The 17,257-nt window shown below is 43.6% G+C and overlaps 1 long non-coding RNA gene across 2 annotated transcripts in view; it reads right to left on the bottom strand.

The window, feature by feature from the left end:
- The window catches only part of LOC101676360, a 177,198-nt gene that overhangs the window by 141,460 nt on the left and 18,481 nt on the right, over positions 1-17,257 (bottom strand). For both annotated transcript variants that reach the window (XR_001181566.2, XR_006605311.1), the window contains exon 2: positions 10,450-10,545. This is a non-coding gene — a long non-coding RNA (uncharacterized LOC101676360). The remainder of the gene's footprint in view (positions 1-10,449; positions 10,546-17,257) is intronic.

The raw sequence follows: 17,257 nt of genomic DNA on the forward strand, positions 1-17,257 counted from the left end.
GATACCTTGGTTCCCCACATTTTTCAGTTGTGACAAAACCTCGGTGTGTCACAATCATTCCATCAATCTACTCCACTTGCTTTTATAGGACAAGAAGGGATTCCTCCAAGACTCTAGCATTTGCCACCAGGTTCCTCCTGTCATCATTTCAAATTTCCACATTTTCCCTGTCTTCATTTTCTGTACAAGAAACATTTTAATGGGGGTCCTGGGTGACTCAGTGGGTTAGGCCTCTGTCTTTGGCTCAGGTAATGATCTCAGAGTCCTGGGATCATGCCCCAAATCGGGCTCTCTGCTCAGTTTGGAGCCTGCTTCCCCTGCCCCCCTGCCTACTTGAGATCTCTCTCTCTGTCAAATAAATAAAATCTTTTTAAAAAAAAAAAAAAGAAGGAAAAAAGAGACATTTTAATGAAAATACACATTTTAATGAATGTTGAGCAGTGCTACTGGCCATACAATATTCTGATCTGAAGTTTCCCATTTCAAGAAGCAGTGAAGTGATAAAAGGAAAGATGGAATTCTAGAGATTCATGGAGGTCATTTTCCTCAAATGGGCCATCTTTCCATGGAGAGCCACAGTAGACATACACTGTCACCAGTAATAAGCAGAATTAGGAACAGTACTGGAAACTCACGTCCTCATTAGCATGGTTCCTCAAATGATTCTGAAGAAAATTATTCATGAGGTACATGAGAGAAAGACAGAGAGAAAGAGAGAGAGAGCTGGGTCTACATTTCAAAGGGGCCTTCAGTTGTAATTATTTCTCCAGGGACCTAAACTGGTCATTCAGTGATGCTTGGAATATTTTGAAAATTAGAAAACTATTTCATTTGAAGTGAGCATTCCCAGCTATTTCATTTCTACAAGTGACATTTTAATGGTAGAACCATCACGGCGCTATAGTAAATTCTGGAAGTACAGGGGTTACTTTCCTTTGGGGCTAGGTCATGATTGGAGTGATTTTTCACTGTTTAAGTTTCATTATCATCTTGGTGACACTTCTTATAATAATAACCTTGCTTTGTTCACCATCTTGTCGTATTTATCTTTCTTGACCAGATGCCATTCACACTATGACCCTGTCCCAGTAGCTAGTCAGCGCTGACCTTTGCGGCTATTAAACCCAAGGGAGCTAATAAGCAAGCCACACCAACCCTAATTAGCTATTTCCAACAGCTGTAGGAGAGAAGCAGCTCTCGGGGATCTTTCCATCATAAAAATTGAGAGAAAGTTAACTTAAGCTGGAAAGGAAAAAACCAAAAGGAAAGCACCTTGGAAACCCCAAGAAGCTTCTCAGCCAGACTGAAATCCTATTTTAGCACTTCCAAAGCCTTCCAGTGTGACTCTAAACACTTATCTGGAGATGATGATATTGGTTTAAAGATTCAAACACATATCCAGTGTGATGCTTCCAAAAGGTGCTAGGAGCTGAAGAATCATGAGACCATTTAAATGAGCCGGGCTAGCAAACAAGACACATTGCACATTTCAGTATAAAACATTTGGGTCATCTAGACTCCTAATCTTCCTGAATCCTCCATCTAATACTGTCTGGAAATATGCTTTGAAAGCAAGTCATAATTACATCTTTTTATTTAGCAATGAAAATCCCATGGAACGGTGTTTATTTAATTTTAATGAGCACTAAGATTACCTAAAGGAGTCCTCTCAGGCCTCATATGGTCTAATATGGGACACGAAGAATCTGTATTTTAAACAATTATGGATCAAGTTTATCCCGAATTCTGCTTTCAAAAGTTCCAGTGAGGGGCACCTGAGGTGGCTCAGTCAGTTGAATATCTGACTCTTGATTTCTGCTCAGGTCATGATCTCAGGGTGGTGAGATGGGGTCCTGCATTGAGTTCTGCCCTCAGTGCAGAGTCTGCTTGGGATTCTCTCTCCTCCTCTCCTCCTGTTTGCTCATGTGCTTGCTCTTGCTCTCTTGCTCTCTCTCTCTCTCTCTTAAAAAAAAAAAAAAAAAAGTAGGACACCTGAGGGGCTCAGTCTGTTAAGTGTATGACTTTGGCCCAGGTCATGATGTCAGGGTCCTGCGATCAAGCCCCAAGTTGGGCTCCCCACTCACCAGGGAGTCTGTTTCTCCCTCTCCTTCTGCCCCTCTGCCTACTCAAGTGCTCACTCTCTCAGTCTCTCTCTCTCAAATAAAGAAATTTTTAAAATATTAATTCAATAAGTAAATGTCAAAACATAATTGTAAGGGGAGATTGGGTGGCTCAGTTGGTTAAGCATCTGCCTTCAGCTCAGGTCATGGTCCCAGAGTCCTAGGATTAAACCATGAATCTGGCTCCCTGCTCAGCCAGGAGCCTGATTTTTCCCTCTCCCTCTACTACTTCCCTTGCTTGTGCTCTCTTATTCTGTCAAACAAATGAATAAAATCTTTAAAAAAATAAACAGAATTGTAGATAATACTGCTATAAACATGAGGACACGTAGATCCCTGTGAATTAGTATTTTTTCAACTGGCCCTTTTATATCCTTACTGTTTTCGATGTTAAAAAAAAAAAACAAAAACAAAAAACTGTCTCCAGAACCAAGAAGACAAATTTATCCACTGAAAGCCTAATTTGCATAAAACTGTTAAGGTTATGACAGGGAAGTGAGCAGTAGAGGAAGACATCCCCCTTTCCTTAAGGAAATAGAAGTTACAGCACCTCATCTCCATAAAACCAGGAAAGGGTGGTGAGATTCTAAATCAGTCCCTGACATTACAACGAGATCCACACAGGTGACAATACCTGCAGAGGGCTTCATGGGGGAAGACAGGAGAGACACGAACTTGACTTGGGATTAGAACTGAATAGGATTAGGGGAAAGAACGAAGAGCAATTACCCAATATCTGGAATGAACAGATGCATCAGAAGTCTAAGCCAGATGCATCAGATTCCTCCAACTGACCCACTTTATAGAGAGACATCGGGTTGCAAGTAGCTTTAGAAGTGAAGAACTCGGAAGAGATGTGAATACTAACAACACAACTTTCAGAGTGAGAAAAAGACAAGTCGGGGTGCCCAGGGGCTCTGTCGGCTAAGCATCTGCCTTCATTCGGCTCAGGTCATGATCCCGGGGTCCTGGGATCAAGTCCCACATCAGATTCCTTGCTCAGCGGGGCACCTGCTTCTCCCTCTCCCTTGCTTGTGCATGCGCTCTCTCTCTCTCTCTCTCTCTCTCTCTCAATCTCTCTCTCTCTCAAATAAATAAATAAAACCTTTAAAAGAAAAAAAAGAAAAAAGAAAAAGACAAGTAAATAGTTGGGATGAGGATGAATCCGGTAGCACTGAAACCAGTGTCTAGGTCTAGTGCTGCCTGCGGCACCCCGTGGATCTTACATGTAACCTCTCCGTGGCTTGGTCTCCTTGCTCCCTGTTCCTCCAAGAAGCAGCCAACAGTGCTTGCCTCCTGAAGATCTCCCTGAGTTCTGAATAAATGAGAGAGGTATCTGCAAAGGACCGAGGAGTGACCCATAAAAAGGAAGTTTGCGAATTTACCAAAACAAGAGTAAACAGTAAGGGTAACCAGTAACTAGAGGGAAGAGCTCCCTCTATAGCAGCCACTGTAGCTGACAGAGCCTGAGGCAGTCTACCCGCTGGGATCCGAAAAGAAAGTCCAGGGCTCCACTCCCTGGGATCAGCCACCTGAGAGGAAGGAGGCCCCGCGAAGAACCAGAAACAGAAGCCCGAGATACAAGTGAGAGATTACAAAAGCAGTAATTTCTCAATATCTTAAGGGGCCTCAAGACAACCCTCCAGTCAAACTGTAGGGAGACAGGATTTGTCTGATAGCCAGTGGTTAAAAGGGACTTTAATGGTTGCTGCCAGCCTCCAACTCCCCACAGAGAGGTCTTTGCTTTTCCCTTTATGCACAGAATCATTTCCATCCATGCCCAATTAGACTTAATCCCTATCAGCACCCTAACCCTATCTGGGAATACAGAACCAAAAGGATTTAAGAAGCCAGGACAAAAATGATCATACAAATACTTTTATAAGAAAAAGGCTATATGAGGGGCATCTGGGTGGTTTGGTTGGCTAAAACATCTTATTCTTGATTTCTTTTTTTTTTTTTTTAAGATTTTATTTATTTATTTGACTGAGAGAGAGAGTAGAGAGCACAAGCAGGGAGAGCGAGAGACGGGGAAGCAGGCTGCCCAGTGAGTGGGGAGCCCAATGCAGGGCTTGATCCCAGGACCCTGGGATCATGACCTGAACCCAAGGCAGTTGCTCAACCAACTGAGCCAGCCAGACACCCCCTACTCTTGATTTCTGCTCAGGTCATGATCTCACGGGTCATGAGATGGAGGCCCCCTTCCCCACCTCCGGGCTCAGTACTCAGTACTGAGTCTGTTTGAAGATTCTCTCCCTCTCCCTCTGCCCCTCCTCCCAACTCACTTTTGCATGTGCAGACACACACAACACACTCTCTCTCTAAAAACAACTAGATAAATTTTTAAAAAAGGAAAGAAAGAAAGAGGCCATGCCTCCCAAAGTAAATCTCAAAGAGAGTACATCAAACAAGAAACTTTCAGATTTTCTTTTAATCTTAAGCCCAAAACATTTTAAAACATTTTCTATTTTTTGGAAATAAATCTGAAGAAGAATGCCATAAACTGTAAGATGGTGTTATCTGTCATCAGTTGAGAGGCTATTTCCTTTGAATTCCTGGCTTGCAACTGGGCATTTTAACCAGGTGATTGGTGGTACCTGGGTTAATTATATCTTTTTTTTTTCTTTTTTAATTTATTTGACACACAGAGAGAGAGCACAAGTAGGCAGAGAGGCAGGCAGAGGGAGAGGGGGAAGCAGGCTCCCTGCTGAGCAGAGAGCCCAATGTGGGGCTTAATGCCAGGACCCTGGGATCATGACCTGAGACGAAGACAGAGACTTAACCCACTGAGCCACCCAGGCACCCTGGGTTAATTATATCTTTAAGCAGAGAAACACTCAGTATGTGTAGACGTTTAGTCCTCCATTTATCCTGGTATATCTTATCAGCAATGAGATCCATCAGGAATGGCTTGACAGGTTCTTGTAGTGTGGATGCCACCTACACATACATTTCTGGATGGAGCCAAAGACTCTGGGCTTCCAGCAGAAGACCTACCCATAAATCGTCAGTTGACTGGCTGATGAGCTGTGGCCCAGAGCACTCAGGACTTAGGGTCTTCACACAACTTTATCAAGCTGCCTACTAATCTCAGGGCCAAAGAGGGAAGCCCCAGACTAAAGACTGATGCTTATTCAATCATTGATTTGCTCACTGAGCACCTGTGGGCATGTGCTCTATATCTTGCATTTTGCAACATGCTGGAGACACTGTGGTAGACAAGCTGTATGAAAGACTTGGCGCTTTGGGGCACCTAAGTGCTCAGTTGGTTAAATGTCTGCCTTCAACTCGGGTCATGATCCCAGGGTCCTGGGATCAAGCTCTGCATCCATAGGGCTCCCTGCTCAGCAGGGAGTCAGCTTCTCTTCCGCCTGCCCTTCTCCCGTTGGCCCGCCTCCCTGCTTTGCTCTGCCTTTCACTTGCGCTCTCTCTCTCTCTCAAATAAATAAAATCCCTTTTAAAAATTAAAAAAAAATAATAAAGACTTGGTGCTTTACCCAAAGGGCAATAGGAAATCACTAAATGATTTCAGGCTCTATCAGTCAGAATAAGGTAGATTCTGCTGTAGTAACAAAAATCTCAGTGACGGAACCCCACTGTTTTGTAGCTGCATCATCTGAAATGTGAAACCCCCACAGCAAATACAGTAGAGGAAGAGAAGCTGGAGAATCATAGAGGAGTTTTCCACTGCCTCAGCCAGGAAGTGACATGTCAGTTCATCAGAATTATTCACAAAGATCCTTCAAAGTTCAAGGGAACTGAGAAGTACAATTTCTCATGTGTTCAGAGAGAGGCACATGGAAATGGATTGGATGAACATATAGCTTTCTCTCTGTCACAGTTGCCAAACAGCAAAAACTATCAGATGGAAAGAAGCATTTCTGGTTATCAGACCCTCCCATTTGAGTTTTGAGTGGAACAGTTCTTTTTTGTTTTTTTTTTTTTAAGATTTTTATTTATTTATCTGGCACAGAGAGAAAGAGATCACAAGTAGGCAGAGACGCAGGCAGAGAGATAGGGGGAAGCAGGCTCCCCGCCAAGCAGACAGCCTGATTCAGGGCTCAATCCCAGGATCCTGAGATCACAACCCAAGCCAAAGGCAAAGGCTTAACCCACTGAACCACCCAGGCACCACTTGAGTGGAACAGTTCTTAAACATGGTAGATCTAGAGCTGAGGATGCCACTCACTCTCCCCCACTCTGGAGATCTGGCAGATGAACTGCCTACACAAAGATGAGTAGGTAAATAAAATGGAGTGTCCAGTTATTAATCACTGGGCACGCTGAAATACCTCAGCACAAAACTGTCAGAGCCAGAAAACATCTTGGGCTGGAGGCTGCAATGGATTTCAGTCTTCTTGGTCCTCCTTCCCCGAACCTAAATCTTGAGAGACAGTGAATGTGAACCAACCCCACTAGCAGCACGGACAACAGCCGCAGGCATGGCTCACCCAGCTGGATGAAGTCCCAACAGAAAGAACCTGGGAGGACGGCCAGGGGCTACAGATGGTGAATGTGCTAAATTCATGTTGGCAGGAATGGAGTAGAGTCTAAAGAGAAGAAAAGAAAGATTGGGATCTGAACCATGCTTTTCAGACACAGGTATCTATGGTCACTTGGCCGTCCTGGGGACTGACCAATCAGACTGGCAGCAAAGGAAGTTCATGTAAAGTAAGGGATGGAACTTGACCCTAGAAGTAGTCTTTCCTCTTCTTTGAGGGAAGAGATGGGGTGGAAGTTTATTCCTTTGTGGATGGAGACCAAAATATAAGAAGAGGGAGGGGAAAAGAAAGAGAATGAGAACACTTTCTCTCCTAACAAAAAGTGGGTAATTTTTCAATGCCAGTTTGTGATGCCCTTGTTAGGTTAAATTCCTTCTCCTATGGGAATTCAACAAGGCCATAGTACCTATGGCTGCTCTCCTTCCCCACCAGTGCAGCAGTCTTGCCCATGAAAGACTGACCATCTGGAAGATTCTGGTACTGGTTCTATCAAGAATCCAAGGGTTCTACATTTAGATGTCTAAAGGAAGCAAAATGAGATTGGGTCTTGGGTCTTCTCATCTCTGTGTCTCCAGCACCTAGCCCATGGGGTGTATATTAGATCATCAAGACAGCATGAGCCAAATGAATGAAGTACCACTGGAAGAGAATTATTTCTGTCTCAGCATAGGAAGGTTATGCTCTCTGGAGTCTCAGATAATATTTTCTTGTTGGAAGAACTCCCTCTGTGCAGCTGACCACTGGGCCAACAGTCAAAGCAAAGGCATCTCCCTGGGACCCCTCAGGCCTGCCTCTAACCTGGCTTGCAAGACAAAGGTATTCCATGGCCTGGGAATGGCATCAAGAGTAGAATCTCAACTCTAAACCCCATCCCGCCCCTTGGTCCAACCTCTCTTCCTCCATGAAGCCTCCTCTGACTACTCCAGGGCTTGGGGAACTTTGAACTCCTACTCATTTTCATCTGCTCTGTCCATGTAGGTTTTTGGGGTTTTTTTTTCAGATATTTTATTTTTTAATGTAATTTCAATTAGTTAACATAAAATGTATTATTGTTTTCAGAGGTAGGGGTCAGTGATTCATCAGTCTTATAGAATACCCAGTGCTCATTACATCACGTACCCTCCTTAATGTCCATCACCCTCTTACTCCATCCTGCCACCCACCTGTCCATGTAGTTCTAATTATATTTTACCTATGGCCTGTTGCTATTAGTAGGTTGTACCTATGAGTCTTTTTTTTTTCATGTTTCTGTATTTTCTCTCTATAACTATAGTTAATACTTCTTGGTATCTACCAAGATGCATAATACATGGCAGGCATTTAATAAATATTGGTTGAATAATATGAACTTCATGGACTGTTTCTTGCACATGGAAAAAGTGCATTATACTACTTAATTCTCAAAAGGAGGTCATTGTTACTATCCTTATTTTGGGTGAGAAAATGGAGTCAAATAAATAACTTGTCTAAGTGCATACAATCAGGGTGAAGCTAAGCTTTGAACCTACATCTTCTGGCTCCAAAGCTTACAGTCCTAGCCATTCTGCAAATGGGTGGATAGAAGGAAAGATTTCCTGCTCGAGATATTTTTACAGGGTTTTCTCTAAGTCCAGGCAGAATACAGTTCTTTCCATTTCATTAGTCAAAAGGAGATGCCCACATATCCATGCTGGGAAGCCCACAGAATGGCAAATACCAATACAGTCACTGGGCTTAATTTACCATCAACGTCATCCAGCATCAGGACCACTCAGAAGTTGGCCTGAGCCACAACAACCCACATTTCCCAATCTAGCGGTCAAGGAAAACTATTTCTAAAGTCCCAAATCTTTATAATCAACTTAACTAGTATCTAACAGAAACTATATATATCATTTCTCAACCTTTTGGCTAAGATCCAGTGTCGTATCTAATAGAAACTATAAAGCCAAATATTGTTGGGAAAAAAATAAATAAAAACATGTATCTTGTGCTATTAGCCTGGGTTAACAAGTGCTTCTGCGTTCAAAAGAGCCATGCTTTTAGCTCCCTCCACATCGACAGTTAGCCTGTTTCCGGCTCTTTGCTTCACGCGGCCGAGAGCTCCCAGAATTCACTAGCTGGAAGGCCAGAGACCCAAGTGGCTGCTCCCCACTTCTCTGTGGCAGGGGCGAGAGCACCCTCCTAGGTGAGGGGCCCATCCCTCGGGGACAGGGAAGGCCCAATGCCTTTCAGAAGGGTAACAGCACCCATGTGGGGACAGTTTCCAGCCAAGGGAGCTGTCTGGCCTGCTGATCCCTCCACGGCAGAAGCCAGGATGACACAGCCAGCATCCTGGTGGGTCTCCTCAGTGGGCCTTGTTGGCCCATTACGCACAGCAAGGCGAGGCTCTGATGAGGGAATTCGGCCTCTTTTCCACACTGCAGGCTCCTTCTTGGTGAAACGCAGACCTATTTCTAGACCCAAATGAACCTTTGCACTGAGGCTCATTTTCACTTCTTTTTCACCTGGTCACAAATCAAGCAGGCCTTCTACTCTGTGGAACACTCTGTCTTCACAGGAGAAGCTCCCTGACAGTCCCTGATGGTCCGGGCTGGCCTCCCACAGGCCTTCTCAGCAGATTCCTAGCAAAATCCAATTAGCCCCACATACATCATACCTATGGCCAGAAACAGCTATTCAGATAAATCTCAGCCTAAAAGGCAAGGGTGTCTTTTCAAGCAAGGCAACAGGGGCAAACTCTTTCTGGATTCCTGACAATAATCTTTTAAAGAAAGTGATCTTCATCTGTATGCTAAAATACAATGGACGTCACCAGAGTGGGCCTGATGACTCATCCAGCCCGGTCAGATGGGAGATGAGCCAAGGAAGCTCACAGTTCTACTTCAGAGGAATTAAATTCTGATTTGCAGAAAAATTCAATTGTGCTTTCATCCCAAAGCAAAACATAATTAGAGGACTTTCATTATCTACTTGCATACCCGAAGCCAAGGAAAGTGCCAAGTTAATATTTTCCCCTCCCCTTCGGAGGTAGCTCGAGGCGGCGTTTCTGCCATTACACCACCTTTCCTTTGAGAACTCAAAATGGTGGCTCAGTTTTTCACTAATTATGGGACAGCTGCTATGAATCATGAAAAGGAAACAGTATCAGAACCTTTGTTTTTCAGATTTTAAAAAAAAAAAAAAAACTAAAACACAATTTTTCAAATAAACAGCCCAAAAAAATAAAATAAACTAAGATTCAATGGTACAGCTCAAGTCATATACGAAGATCTGTTCTCTGGAAACACTGGGCCTTTCAGGGTCTCAGACTCCATTGTGTCTAGAATTCGATCTGTCCCCTCCCACCGCGCCTCCCTCTGGGCCTCCCACCCACGGCGAGCACCTTCTCCTCCATCTCTTTCCTTAGTATATGCTTTCACACAACTCTGCACCCCTTTTACATAGCACTTACCAAAATTTAAAACAGTACATTTCTTTTTGTGTTTATTCCACCAACATCTGTCTCCTCCACTGTCAGCCTCCTGAGGGCCAGGGTCCCCCTCCCTCAAATAATATCTGCTGGCGGCTTGCCACTCTGTCACCATGGCCACGACAAAGCCGTTGGTTGATAAGAAAAGATCAGTCTTTCCCAAACATGAACACATGACATTTGTACACTATACTAGCAAATCATAGAAATTAATTGGCTAATCTTTCAGTTCTTCAGTGATATCTGCAACCATAATCATTAGCCCCAGAACAGCAGAGCCAAGCCAGGATAAAACAGAATCACCCACATGACTTCTCAAACAAGGGAGCATCTCCAAGATTGCATTGTGCCTCAAGAATATGAAGTGTGTCCTTACCTGTAGCTCTTAATTGCTTCAATATCCAGAGACCTCTGATAACAAGAGGAGTCAGTCAAGTAAACAAGGTCGCTGTAGAAAATCCCCAGGTCAGATCTGTAATAAAGGCATCAGAGTGAAAACATGTATGAGCTTAAAATCTTAATTTTTTAAGATTTTATTTATTTATTTGACAGAGATCACAAGTAGGCAGAGAGGCAAGCGGGGGGCGGGGTGAGCAGGCTCCCTGTTGAGCAGAGAGCCCGATGCAGGGCTCGATCCCAGGACCCTGAGACCATGATCTGAGCTGAAGGCAGAGGCTTAACCCACTGAGCCACCCAGGTGCCCCTACCATCCCCCTTTGACACAGATTTTCCTGTGCCAGATACTGGGCAGGCCTCATCCCTGGCAATATTGAGAAGCAGGTAAGATGTAGATAAAATGTGGGTTCTATCATCCCAACTCCTTCCAGCAACCCTTCCTCTCACCTTTTCACAGACTCTGTTCATTCTTCCTCTCTGAGCTCAGTGCTTGGTCCCTCCACCCCACTCACCCTCTGCCTAACCCACTCTCCTGGCCACTAACTAAATCTCTCTCTACATCACTCCCCAGGTGCTGGGCCTCATTCTCTTCTAACCTCTCCTGTAACACCCACTGGTTCCTAGGAAATGAAGCCTTGGCCAGATGTCAATAATTAACAGCAGGCTAAGTGGTATTTGAGTCACAAGTAATATCACCCCCAAAAGGTAATTTTGCTAATTGTGCAATATCAAGCATCAGTTTTGAGTTAGTAATATACTCCCAAATTAGAGTAAACTCAGACCTAATTGTCCTATACATAAAACAGCTTCCCCAATCCCAGAGAAAAAGTCCTCTGGTGCAACAAATTCCAAGAAACTGGAACTAATCATCATTTTACTTCTGAATTTCCAAGATTCTTTTGCAGCTGCAGGAAACCCTAAGAAGATTTACCAAGGAAAAACAAAAACAAAACACCTGCCTGTGTCCTCAGCAACTCCCTCTGTTCTCCCCCACTCCCCCGCCCCTGGGATTTATCAACTCAAACTATTTAAGAGCACAGTGGGGACTTCACGTTTTTATCATCGTAATATACTTCTGAACTGAAAGGGTACAATATAGCAAAAGAAAAAAAAAAGAGAGAGAGAGAGAATTGGCAGTCAGCATTATGACTTCTGGAAAAACAGAAGTCACTGCTGCTCTTTTGGTTGGGTGTGGTTCTTTAATCTGCTTCTGACATCTCTGAAGCTGAAGTCCATTTCAGACAGCAGAGAACAGGGTTCATGCGAGGTCAGATGCATGGCTCGTCTCTGAGCCGCCAGGAATGGCTAGACATTCAGTGCTAACTGTCTCAGTGAGAGGGGCATCGGGGGGCACATCATCCTTCTCCCCCTCCCTGTCTGCTCCCCGTCCAGACTCTCATCTGCATCTCTTCCTGGCCGAAGTCCTGCCACCAGGCTGGGACCTCTCCCATCAGTCCTACTCACTCATGACCAGCATGATCTGTCAGAACACAGCAAAGGGCCAGCACATTGTAGAGTCTGAGTAGATGTCTACTTGTTGAGAGTAAATGTGAATGGATAAAATCTTGTGTGAAACTCTGAGCGCTTTCTTAATCCGGGAGCATCCAACAGCTCAATAGAGACAGTGGGAGAAGGAGCCGCCATTTTGACCCAGACATTCGTAACAACAGCATCATGTTTTTAATCACCAAAATAGTATGCAAAACAGATAGCCCTCCAGGATATGATGAGGTTCAGAGAAGTATGCAGCTGGGGAAGTGTTAGGCTTGAGGTAGGGGATCTGAGATGGGGTGTCAATATCTGTTATATATATTACACAGACTTTTTTTTTTTTAGTTTAAATAGGCCATACATGCCTATGGTTCAACTATTCCTCAAAAAATGAAAAAGGTCTACCTTGAAAAGTCATCTCACCACACTTGTCTTTAATCCACCTGTTTTCTACCATCCAGGTAGCTACTGTTATTGTTTTTTGTGAATTCCTAGAGTTTCTTATTGCGTATGACAAGAATATTATCCCCACAACAACCTTTTTAAGCAAAAAGTAGCAAACTACATGTACCCTCCTACATATCCATCTTGATAGCTGCATGGTATTTTGTTGTATGGATATACTCTGATTTACCAGTCCCCTATTGGTGAACATCTGTGTCATTTCCAGTCTTTCATTATTCCAAATGGTTCGACAATGAATAAGCTTGTACAAAATTCGTTTGACACCTGTGCATGTATACCTGCAGATAAATTCACAAAGCACAAATGCTGTGTCCTTTTCTTTAAGCTACAAGCTTAACCATGTGCTTTGCAGGCATTAAAACATCCTTGGGTCAAGATTACAGCATCAAAAGAACCACATCGATGTTGATCTAAGACAGGAAAACAATTTCAATGGCATTGGCCAAGGTTGGAGGTTGATCAATTTTCAGCTACTCCCAATCCCTTTCTTAAATGTTATAGATCTCTATTGGGTTTTGGCCATTGAGAATCAAAATCCTTAAAAAATGGCCTGAGTACCAAATTAATTGTGCATCTTCTGTTTATGTTTCCCAGAAATCCATATGACCTCGGGCAAAAATTCTACATTGAATTATAGCAAGTGCTTCATGATTCCTATTGATAGAGATTTGTCAGGAGCAACATAGAAGTGGTGAAAAAGAAGGGTGTTTGGAGGAAAATTGTACAGATAAATACTTCAGGCATAGACCCAGAGTATGAGACTAGTGGTGTCCCACATGCAAACACACTCACCAACAGGCAATGGTGTTGAAGTGCTCCTTAATAACCAGGTTGTTCTATGTGTGCTATAAAATCAAGGCAAGCATATAAAAGAAATGTTCAATAAATGGAGAGACATATGTTGACACTAGATAAAAATAAATAAATAATGTGACCAGCAATTCAGCCCAGTCTCACTCCTGACATCCTGATCCATAATATCCAACTTCTTACTCATCATCTTAATTGGAATATCTCAAACATACCATGGCTAAAACTGAATTACCTGTATGCCCCTCAAGAATCTGCTCCACCTACATTCCCCATCACAGTTGAAGGCAAAGCCATTCTTCCAACTGCTCAAGCCAAAAACCTTGGTGTCCCCTTGACTCTTCTTTTTCTCCTATATCCAATATCTAGTGCATTGAAAACCATATTGGCTCCAACTGGGAGAGTATCCAGAGTCCTAGAATTTCCCACCACCTCCAGTGCTACTAGCCTGGTCCAAGCCACCCTCTCCTATCATGTGGATCACTGTGTGAGCCTCCTACCTGGCCTCTCTAGCTCCCCAATGTCTCTGCTTCACACAGAGAGTAAACCTTTGAGAACATAAAGCTAGGTTATCTTACACCTCTGATCAAAACCCTCTAGGGCTCCCACTACCTCTCTAATCTTACCATTATCTACTCTCTCCCTTAGCCACTTTCTTCTAGGCACAAGGAATTCTGCCATTGCCTCTGCCTAAAACATCCTACTCATTGATGTCCCAAAGACCTACTCCTCCACCTCCTTCAAATCTCTGCTCCACTGTCACTTCCCAAAAAGACCTATCCTAAGCACCCTTTCCAATTAGAAAGCTGTCCCTTCCCCTGCCCCAATTCCCTTTCCTCCTTTCCCTATCCTCTTTTTTCCCATAGCACTCATCACCTCCCAACATCCCCATTGGGTATTCCTCGGTTGCTATGTTGACTATCTCTGTCTCCCCCGCTGGAGTACAATCTCCTCAAGGGTGGCACCTTTTGTCTGTTTGGCTCACTGCCCCTGTATCCCCAAGGGCCTAAACCATGTCTGCTACATAGCAGATTCTTTAAAAATATTTGTAGAACAAATGAAGGAGTGTCTTCTTTGTAAATTTCTTTAAATGAGCACGTACCATTTTAACAATTAAAATATTGGGCCAAATGTAGGATTCGGTGTTTTTCTCACCAATCAACTAATTTCAAAGACTGATTGACCCAAGGGTTCTCTCTTTGAACTTAAACAGAATTAACTCCATGCATCTCCTAAACCTAACCCTAACCCTATCTGCATCTCCAGGTTCACTGACTATCCCAATATCAGAAACTGTGCAGCCAATTTTTTTTTTCAGCCTTTGGTGACTCCTCTCCAGCGCTAACCGTTAATATTCTTCTCACTCTGCTAGAACTATTAAAACAATGACAAAGACAGCCTTAATTAGCCTTTGGATCCTCCTGAATAAGGCACCTGTGTGGTCTCCTCGAAATACCTTAAATGTTCTACTTGGAGGCAAACACAGTTTCCCTGTCAGCTAGTTTTTACCTCTTGGGTAGACAGCATCTTCCTACTGGCTGAAATTTAGGCAGCAGGATTTGGTCATTTAGTGCTTTGCTTTGCTTTTATCACCAGTAGCTAATGTGTTCTCAGTTCCCCAGCAGAACTTCTTTCAATTCATCCTGCTTTCGGTTACAGATGAAGTGTTTCAGACCAAATACCAACTGCTATAACCCTCAGCCAAATGGTTTGGGTAGAGGAAAACACCCCAGTCCCATAATCTCCATGAGGAACCCAAACAACAATGTCACCTAACTAACAGGCAACATGATTGCAAATGAAAGGCAGGGCAGTAGCCTGTCAAGCACAGAGAACTTGGAGTAAGACTACACTGATCTGAGTCCTTTCTTTGCCCCTTGCCTGTGACCTTGAGCAAGTCACAGTGCCTCCTGTGGGTATCAGAACAGTTTTATTGATTCTGATCAACAATAGAATATATCTGCCATAGGACTGTTGTGAGGGTTAAGTGAATCACACCTACTACAGAGTAAATTTCTAATACATGACATTGTAACTTACCACGCAAGTTCTGCTGCAGAACAAACTCCCTACCTGTCCTCCCTTTGAGCCAGATTGGTAGCCCGAAGCCCTCTCCCTGTAAAAAGTTTGGGAGAACCCCTGATTTAGGCAGGAGTGCCAGTCACCACTCTACCAGCTCTAAAAAGGAGATGTCTGTCTGCCCGTGTAAAATAACCTTTACACAGAGACACCCCCTCCCTGAACTCAGTGAACATTTGGTAGAGAACCAAATGAGCAGAAGAGCACAGACCATGTTCCGCTGAAGGAATTTCATTCTCTGCCCTGTGAGCAACAATAAAGTTAGCATTTTCAGATGGAATCTGGAAATGAAACAAAATCAGCCATCCTAAAGTGTAAATTTCCATGACCACCTCAATCCCACATTGTGGCAACCCCAAATATTGTTTTCGCCACTGTTGATACTTGATAAGACTCACCAGTCAAAGCATGCAAATGCAATTAAGACTGGAGGCATCTCCCATTTTCCATCTTAGTCAATGATGTCAATGCCAAGCAGCTTCTTGAAAAGTCAGAGTTTCCAGTATTCTGGGCCCAAATTTCAGACCAAGAGCCGGGAAGAGATGGAAATCCCATGCAATCCTAACTCCACACAGGCTACTTGGCTTCTAACATTTAACCCATTGATCTCACCTGGATGGAAGAAAATTTTATTTGTTGCCAAAGTGAATTATGTTCTAAATGATTAAAAGAGAATTTGTTTTCTCTGCCATTCTTGCCCTCCAGGAATACATCTCATTAAGAGAAAGTAAATTATAAGGCTGATGTTCTGAGGGCTCTGCCAAAATCAGAGAGACTAGGAGCGGACCTACAGACACAAAGAAGGAATTCGACTTAGAAATGTCACACTGCAGATTGCCAATTAAAAACCTTTGTCGAGATGCAGTCAGGCATAGAAGATGTCACATGTTGTGAGAAGATTTAGAGGCGCCAGTGCCCTTGTGCATGGATTTCTCCCATCAGCTTGGCCATGGGGTGGTATCCGGGCACCTGGTGAGGGAGGGCGTTCCTGCCAGTAACACCAAGACTCAAAGAAAGAGTATGGAGAGAATGAAGAACACTATAATAATCTGAAACTCAGATTATCATCCTACTACTAATTCTACTACAAAACTATCAGTTCTCTGGGCCTCAGTTTATCTTCTTCATAGTAAGGATTTGAGCTGGAGGATCTCCCAGGCCTGTAACTCCAGCCACAGGAAATGGAAGGCCGCTCCCCTCCACAAAGGCTCTTTGTTGTGGAATTTCTAGATCCCATGCAAACATAATCTTTAGAAATTAGCGCTTTATTGATTTTTGACATGTGCTGTCGTTGACACTTCTGTTTTTATGTGTGTTAATTAAATGTTATTATTTGCCACTGTGTCCCGAGGCCATGTGTTGGGAGTGGGTGAGATTTCATAAATCAGACCTGGAGGTCTGTGTGGGGAGTTCACTGATTCTTCTCATGATGTCACTGCAATTATTTCCCTTCGGTCAATAGAGAAGCTTTGATGTCCTCTTTACAGCTGAGAGAAGGCTTCTTTCCATGTATCTCCCTCCTTGTTGAAAATGCACAAAGCCCTCTCCAAAAGTCACCCGCCTCTGACATAAAAATGAACGTTCTGTTTTGTTGTCAATGTGCTGCTATTATTAGATGCTCCCATCTCACTCGGAACCACCTCCACTGAGGGCCTGGGAGCCTGTTTCACTCTGTGGCATGTGGTTTTCTGCGTGTTCCTCTCTCTGCCCCATTTTGGGTCCCCCTTTGGTCCCTACACACTGTGCTACAAGCACTGGACCACCATTAACGGGCAACTCTTCCAGATGCTTACGTCATCAGGGATGTCATTGTTTATCACCCTGTCTACACCCCGCATGTCCGCCTCGCACAAAGTTAGTGCTCAATGCGTGTTGCTTGAATTTAATCAAGGGAAAAGAGTTGGGAATCTGCCTTTCTCCCAAGTAGAATCATCTTAGAGCTG

Source organism: Mustela putorius, unplaced genomic scaffold (assembly GCF_011764305.1).
Source record: "Mustela putorius furo isolate JIRA1106 unplaced genomic scaffold, ASM1176430v1.1 tig00000145_pilon_pilon_pilon, whole genome shotgun sequence".
NCBI classification, from domain to species: Eukaryota; Metazoa; Chordata; class Mammalia; order Carnivora; family Mustelidae; genus Mustela; species Mustela putorius.